General features: G+C 39.3%; 1 non-coding gene across 1 annotated transcript; it reads right to left on the bottom strand.

The window, feature by feature from the left end:
- Positions 1 to 4,102: 4,102 nt before the first annotated feature.
- On the bottom strand, positions 4,103 to 4,238 carry LOC139178113 (small nucleolar RNA SNORA43). Its single transcript, XR_011562534.1, has one exon. It is a non-coding gene; the product is annotated as a small nucleolar RNA SNORA43 (small nucleolar RNA).
- Between the last annotated feature and the right edge of the window lie 3,772 nt (positions 4,239 to 8,010).

Below are 8,010 nucleotides of genomic sequence, written 5' to 3'. Positions count from 1 at the left end.
AAATCCTCCAATAGGCTGAGTTTAAAAATCCTGGAGGGAAGTGTATGGAAAGGGAACCTAACTGAATGGCATAGGGTGGCATGGTAGGAATTGTTTGATTCCTGTGGTCTCCATGTAAACCATGTCCTTCTCGATTACATCACCTCTCTCAATTCTCCTATGACCCTTCAACTCCCATCATTTCTGAGCCCGTCATAATCCTAGGCATTTCCATAGTATCTAGAAAGTCCCTGATTACTCAGTTCTCTGAAACTCTTCATCCCTTTCCCTTTAGTTTGGTTATTTAGTGTCCCCTAAAGCTAGGCGCCCCACTCCAGTACTCTTGCCTGGAAAATCCCATGGATGGAGGAGGCTGGTAGGGTGTAGTCCATGGGGTCGCGAAGAGTCGGACACGACTGAGTGACTTCACTTTCACTTTTCACTTTCATGCATTGGAGAAGGAAATGGCAACCCACACCAGTGTTCTTGCCTGAAGAATCCCAGGGACGGGGGAGCCTCGAGGGCTGCCGTCTATGGGGTCGGCAAGAGTCGGACACGACTGAAGTGACTTAGCAGCAGCAGTAGCAGCAGCAAAGTTAGGCGATGATATTGTACCCCCACAGAAGATGGCTGATAAATGGAAGACTCCCATCTGCACATCTTAATTGGAGGCTTTAGATTCTGTAAAATGCAAATACAATTTGGTTCATTTAAATTCTATATACGTGCTCATGCTTGTGCAGCTCGGTTGTGTCTTTCTCTCTGTGACCCCATGGACTGTGTCCTCTCTAGGCTCCCCTGTCCATGGGATTCTCCAGGCAAGGATATTGGAGTGGGTTACCATACCCTCCTCCATGGGCTCATCCTGACCCAGGGATCAAACGCACATCTCCTGCATTGGCAGGTGGATTCTTTACCACTGAACCACCTGGAAAGCCCAAATTCTATATATAATTTGCTTAATCAAAGGGACTAAGGGAATACCCTGGCAGTCCAGTGGTTAGGACCTTACCCTTGTACTGCAGGGGACACCAGTTCGATCTGTGGTTGGGGAACTAAGATCCTATAAGCCACTTGGCATGGCCAGAATTTTTTTTAAATTAAAAAAAAAATAGTACAATGCTGTAGAAATTGAAAAATCAGTCATATAATTCATATGGAAATTAAGAGAATAATGAAAAATTTCAAGAATATATTTATTCTTATTTTAATTATTATTTCAACAAATACTAACTCAAGAATAATCATGAAAAGAAAGGACAAACTTGGTGGATTCTTAACAGCCCTGTGAAATAAGCACTATTATTACTTCCCTTTTACAGATGAGAACGCTAAGGCACAGAGAGGGTAAGTAGTTTATTCAAGCCTATGCATCTTATAAGTGGTGTCTACACCACACATTCAAATATTTCTTGTTGAAGAATCTTCCTCTTGCTCAGAGTATGTATATTATATCTCCTTTTGCTATACAGGAGAAATAGCATTATGATTATTCTTATCTCTAAATGCCATCTACACAAATACAAAGGTTCTACTGTGTATTTTAGAGCTATACTTATGTTAACAGCAAAATCATTTTACCTAGTATCATAAAACACTATCTTGGCTTTTAACCCAGAAATACCACATTGAAATTCTTTGATGAAGTATTTTACAAATTGAATTTGAAGCCATCACAACCATCATTATGATCAATACAGTTGATTCTCATTATAACCAGTTTGCTCCCTCTTAATAAGGTATGCTATTACAAAATTTGCCAGTTTTCACTAGTATAATCTGTGTTGTAAAAATAACCAAAGGGAAGTTGGCTCCTGAAACTCTGCCCTGTCTTCTCTGATATATTATGAGAGTTATATGTAAAAATGCATGTGGTATCACTTATGTTGGAGTCCTAATCAAATGTTAATAATTTAACTTAATATTGTGTTTTATAAATCTTAAGACAATTTTAGGTATATTTATTCTTCATGGTTTCATGTAGGTTTTTGATAGCATATTTGTTTAAATAATTCATTTTCAGGTTTAATTCTGCTGCCCCTGTGATTCTGAGTATTTCTGCAATGGATTGCATTGAAAGCCCCAAGTTTCCACTCCTCCTATTTGGGGAGGGGCATTTTGTTCCAGCTCTTGACTCTGTGGTCAGCCACATGACTTGCTTTGGCCAATGGGATATTAATAAATGTGGTGTGAAGTGTGCACTGGATTCAGTTTTGCTGTTGAATCTCTGCCATAACCTTGAGAACATGACCAATGCTAGCCCACTAAAAGATTGTAAAATATGCATAGGAAAGATTCAGGTCACCTGACCAGTGTCAACTATCCAAGACCAGTCAGCCTCTAGCCAATCTGTGAGCTGTCCATAGACTCATAAGAAAGTCTAGCCAAAATCAGCCAAGCATGAGCCAGATCAGCAAAACTACCCACTGACATATAGACTAGTGAGAAATACTAAATTATAGTTACTTTAAGCCACTGTCCTTTGAGACAATTTGTTATACAGCGATAGCTAGCAGATATAATCTTAATTGTAGCAATAATCACTACTGTTTATATTTCCCTGTTTGAGTGCATATGTATATATGGAAGCTGCTCAGAACAGTGACTGAAGCTCTAGGATTCAGAACCAGACTGCCTGGGGTTCAAATCCTAGTTTTTAAATTTATTTCACTTATAGTAGTGTTTGGAACTATTCACCATGTTAAGTAAAATGCTGCTGCTGCTAAATCGCTTCAGTCGTGTCCAACTCTGTGCGACCCCATAGACAGCAGCCCACCAGGCTCCCCTGTCCCGGGGATTCTCCAGGCAAGAACACTGGAGTGGGTTGCCATTTCCTTCTCCAATGCATGAAAGTGAAAAGTGAAAGTGAAGTCTCTCAGTTGTGCCCGACTCTGAGTGACCCCATGGACTGCAGCCCACCAGGCTCCTCCGTCCATGGGATTTTCCAGGCAAGAGTACTGGAGTGGGTTGCCATTGCCTTCTCTGAGTAAAATGCTACATGGCTGTATTAGTGACAAATATAAGCACAAATGATCTCTCTCTATCCCTTCAATAACTCTTGTGAAGCTGATAATATCACACTCATTTAGTAGATGTGGATACCAAGGCTCAGAGAAGGTAAGAATCTTGTGCAGTATCATAGTCTGTGGCAGAGCCAAGATTATGAACCTCAGTCTGGCCATGTTTATAATCACTATTGAAAAAAAATATTGCCATGATATCTCATCCATCTTGGCTTGCTTTTGGTCCAAATTTAAGTTTTGTGCCTCAAGGAGAATTAGAAAAAATTAATTTAGAAACCTAAGTAATATTAACTGGGAAGAAAGGAATGTGACAGAGAAAATGTGGACCACACAAGTGTTGGGTATCCCCTTTTTCTTGCCAAAGGTACTTTTCCAGTAAAATCCTGTTTATGTACTTCAGTTTTGGTCATAGAAAAGGAAGATAAATGAAAACCACACTGGCTAAATCTCATCTATTTAATACAGTAAACATTTCATTAAACCAGACTTATTTCTAGGTTCAAGGATAGAGTAGGAGAATACCCTTAAAGGAACTTACAGTATTTGTAGTATAGATTTTTCAAAGCAGTACAGTTTTATTTAGGTAAATAGTAATTTCATGGCAAATACTGTTGTTTATAGCTCCTGCTGCATAGTTATATGATAATAACTAATATTTAGCTCTCGCTTGTTCCCCACCCCCTGCTGAGGGGTTATAATGGAATAAGTTATTTAAACATAGCCTCCAGTCATTGTTCACTGTTAATTTCTTTAGAAAGATAATAATAATAGAATGATCCTAAATTCTAGACTCCAGGGTCTTTATTATTGAGATTTTATAATCCCTCACTCCTTGGGTTTTCCATACAACTTTTTTTAGTTTTAATATTAATAACTTATTTTACTTATTCCAGTATCTTCAAAATATGATCACTTCAACATTCAATTGACATAAAAATAATTAATGAATATTTTACATTTTTATATTAAATCCAATGTGAATTTAATCTTAAATAGCACATCTCAATCTGGACGAGCATTCATGCTTTTTTAAAATTTTATGATTTTTTTAATTGAAGTATAGATTTTTAAAATTTTGTGTTAGTTTTTCTTTCTCTCAGCAATGTCTGGCTATAAACCGCACTTAGCACTCACTGTTATGAGCACTGAGTATAGAAATAGTTGCTTCCTCTCTGCCCCAGTGTCACAGGGGCAGCAGAGCAGCTGCTCTGATGATGTTGGCAGGTCCAGTATCTGCGGAGCCGCTGAAGTACAGTTGGTTTACAATGCTGTGCAGTTTCAGCTGCATAGCAAGGTGATTCAGTTTTTTATATACATACAAAGACCCTGATGCTGGGAGGGATTGGCGGCAGGAGAGGGGACGACAGAGGATGAGATGGCTGGATGGCATCATCGACTCGATGGACGTGGGTGTGGGTGAACTCCGGGAGTTGGTGATGGACAGGGAGGCCTGGCGTGCTGTGGTTCATGGGGTCGCTGAGTCGGACACAACTCAGCGACTGAACTGAACACATATATCTATGTATATGTTCTCTTTCAGATTCTTTTCCATTATAGATTATTATAAGATATTGAATATAGTTTCCTGTGCTATATACAGTAGGTCCTTGTTATTTATCTACTTTGTATATAATGGTGTACATCTTTTAATCCCAAACTCCTAATTTATCACCCCCCTCCATGTGTGGATGTGAGAGTTGGACCATAAAGAAGACTGAGCACTGAAGAACTGATGCTTTTGAACTCATTTTATCAAGGAGAAGACTCTTGAGAGTCCCTTGGACTGCAAGGAGGTCAAACCAGTCAATCCTAAAGGAAATCAACCCTGACTATTCCTTGGAAGGATGGTGCTGAAGCTGAAGCTCCAGTGCTTTTGTCACCTAATGTGAGCAACCCGCTCATTGAAAAAGACCCTGATGCTGGGAAAGATTGAGGGTGGGAGGAGAAGGGGGCGACAGAGGATGAGATGGTTGGATGCATTATCAACTCAATGAACATGAGTTTGAGCAAACTCCGAGAGATAGTGAAGGACAGGGAAGCCCAGCATGCTGCAGTCCATGGGGTTGCAGAGAGTTAGACACAACTGAGCAGCTGAACAACAATAACAACCCTTTCCTCTTTGGCAACTGTAAGTTTATTTTCTAGGTCTCTGAGTCTGTTTCTGTCTTGTAAATAAGTTCATTTATATCATTATCTTAGATTCCATATATAAATGATATCATGATATTTGTCTTTCTTTGACTTACTTCAATTAGTATGATAATCTATAGCTCTATCCATATTGGTACAAATGGCATTATTTCATTCTTTTTTATGCCTGAGTAATATTCCATTGTATATAAGTACTACATCTTTTCTTACCCATTCTTCTGTTGATGGATGTTTAGGTTGCTTCAATGTCTTGGCTCCTATAAATAGTGCTTCTGTGAACATTGATGTGCATCTATCTTTTTGAATTAGAGCTTTTGTCTTTTCTAGATATATGCTCAAGAACGGGATTGCTGGAACATATGGTACCTTCGGTTTTAGTTTTTTAGGAACCTTCCTACTGTTCTCCATAGTGGCTGTACCAATTTTCATTCTCATCAACAGTGTATGAGGGTTCCTTTTTCTCCACACCCTCTTCAGCGCTTATTATTTGTAGACTTTTTGATGATGGCCATTCTGACCAGTGTGAGGCGCACAAAACTATTTCATTGTACTTTGCATTTTCCTAATCATTAGTGATGTTCAGCATCTTTTCAGGTGCCTGTTGGTCATCTGTCCTTACACTTTAGATCATTGTCACCAACAAGCAACAAAATGCTAAACTTGTCCCTTTCTTGTGCACATGCTAACAAGTCATAAAAAAAGAAAACCCACTGGAGTCAGATACCAATTCTTTGGTATCAGACTTTGGACCAAGTAGCCTGCATAATCTACAGCCTGGATAATTTACCTCTGGACTCAGTATTCTGTTCTGAATGTACATTTCAAAATGTTCAGTTTCTGTTTTCTTTTACTCTGTCCAGTAAAGGAGACTCAGGCTGTGTGTGTGTGTGTGTGTGTGTGTGTGTGTGTGTGTGTGTGTTTAACAGTTTCTGCTTGGAACCAATCTCATATGACCCAGGTTTTTCTGTCTTTTATCCTATACGTCGGAATCATAATGTGCCTCCACCAAATGTTTGAGAGCTGTAATACTCCGAGGAGCTCAAGACTGGTCACTTTGTATGTATGGTGACAAGTACGTCAGGTAAGATTGATGGTTAGCCTTCTGTGTCAGGAGCTTCCTTGCTGAAGGTGGGCTGTTGTTGCATGCACCCACATCTCCATCCCTGGGGATAGGCCAGTGCCAGGACCAGACTCATGGACAGATAATTATTATCATAGTAAAGTAACTTCAAAGCAAGAGTGGAATTCTGTGGCTGTGAGATCACAGTAGATCTGAGTGTCACTTTTGCAGTGTTTCATTAGTTTTCGCCTGGAACAGTCCAGGAAGTGGCATGCATGAGGCTTTCTGGCTCACAGATTTGCTGTGCTTCTGGGGAAAAAAAAAAATCGAAGTCTTAAGAAATGTGTTTATGGTGCCCATATCTTCAGAAGCTTTTACTTGATCTTGGCAGAGAAAGCTGTTGTTCGAACAATTGAAAACATCTTTTTTAACTGTTTCCAGAAAGCATTTGCAAACACCCCCAAGTAAGGTTACATATTTACAATGCAGCTCTAAGCCTCAATTAAAGCTGTTGTTATATAGTGTTTGTAGCCTCTAATAGCCTGACACCATAATAATATTATACAGTATCCCAAGATAATGAGACGAGTCTCTAACATCTGCTTATACTCAGAAAACAAAGGAGAATTGGAAGGCTGCATCCTGCAACCCTTGTGACGCACCGCCTCTGCTTGCTGTGTCTCCAACACAGGGTGGCTTTTCCCATGGATTGTTTCTCTACCATCCCAGGGCAATGGCAGAATGATCCGGAAGAGATTGGAGAAAACTTACTAGATATGCTGCTCGTGCAGGGAGTTCAGCTAGAATGACCTCATTACCTCATTAGGGAAACCATTTCTGAGCTCTTCCAGAATAGTTCAGATTGTGTTTTTATTACCAATTCTATTTTTGTGGTGAGAGCATATAAGATTTACTCTTCTAGCAACAATTAAGAATATAATACACCCATTAGTGATAACCACCATGCTGTACATTGTATCCCCAGAACTTGTTAATCTTATAACTGGAAATTGGTACCCTTTGGCCAATAGCTCTCCAACCTCACCTCCTCTTCCCCTGCTGACTCTGATAATCACTGACCTACTCTCTGTTTCTCTGTGTTTGGCTTTATTACATTCCACATATAAGTAAGACCATACAGTATTTGTCTTTCTCTGACTTATTTCACTTTACATAACACTCTCATGGTTCATCCAGGCTGTTGCAAATAGCTTCCTTCTATATCAGGGCTGAAAAATACTATGTTGTATCTGCATACTTCATCTTCTTAATCCATTCATCCATTGATGGGCCTTTAGGTTGTTCCCATATCTTGGTTATTGTAAATAATGCTGTAGTGGACATGGGACTGCAGATGATTCTGTGAGATCTTGATTTTAATTCATTTGGATGTATACCCAGAAGTAGGATTGTTGAATCGGATAGCAACTCAATTTTTAATTTTTTGAGGAGCCTCCATATGTTTCCCATAGTGGCTGTACCAGTTTTCATTCCCACCAACAGTGCACAAGGGTTCCCTTTTCTCCACATCCTAACCCACACTTGTGTCCCTTGTCTTTTTGATACTAGTCATTCTAACAGGTGTGAGGTGATATCTCATGGTGCTTTTGATATGCATTTCTCGGATGATTAGTGACCCAGACATGTTAGCTACTGCTGTGAGAGAATCGCTTTTATAATGTATACAATGTATCAAGTCAGCATGTTGTATACTTTAAATTTACATAATAGCAGTATGTATCAATTATATCTCAATAAAGCTGGAAAAAAATCTTCAAAATGTATAAATGATAAATA

This window comes from Bos indicus, chromosome 20, assembly GCF_029378745.1.
Source record: "Bos indicus isolate NIAB-ARS_2022 breed Sahiwal x Tharparkar chromosome 20, NIAB-ARS_B.indTharparkar_mat_pri_1.0, whole genome shotgun sequence".
NCBI classification, from domain to species: domain Eukaryota; kingdom Metazoa; phylum Chordata; class Mammalia; order Artiodactyla; family Bovidae; genus Bos; species Bos indicus.
Note: the sequence above shows the minus strand (reverse complement) of the source record. Positions and strands in the feature narration are given on the sequence as shown.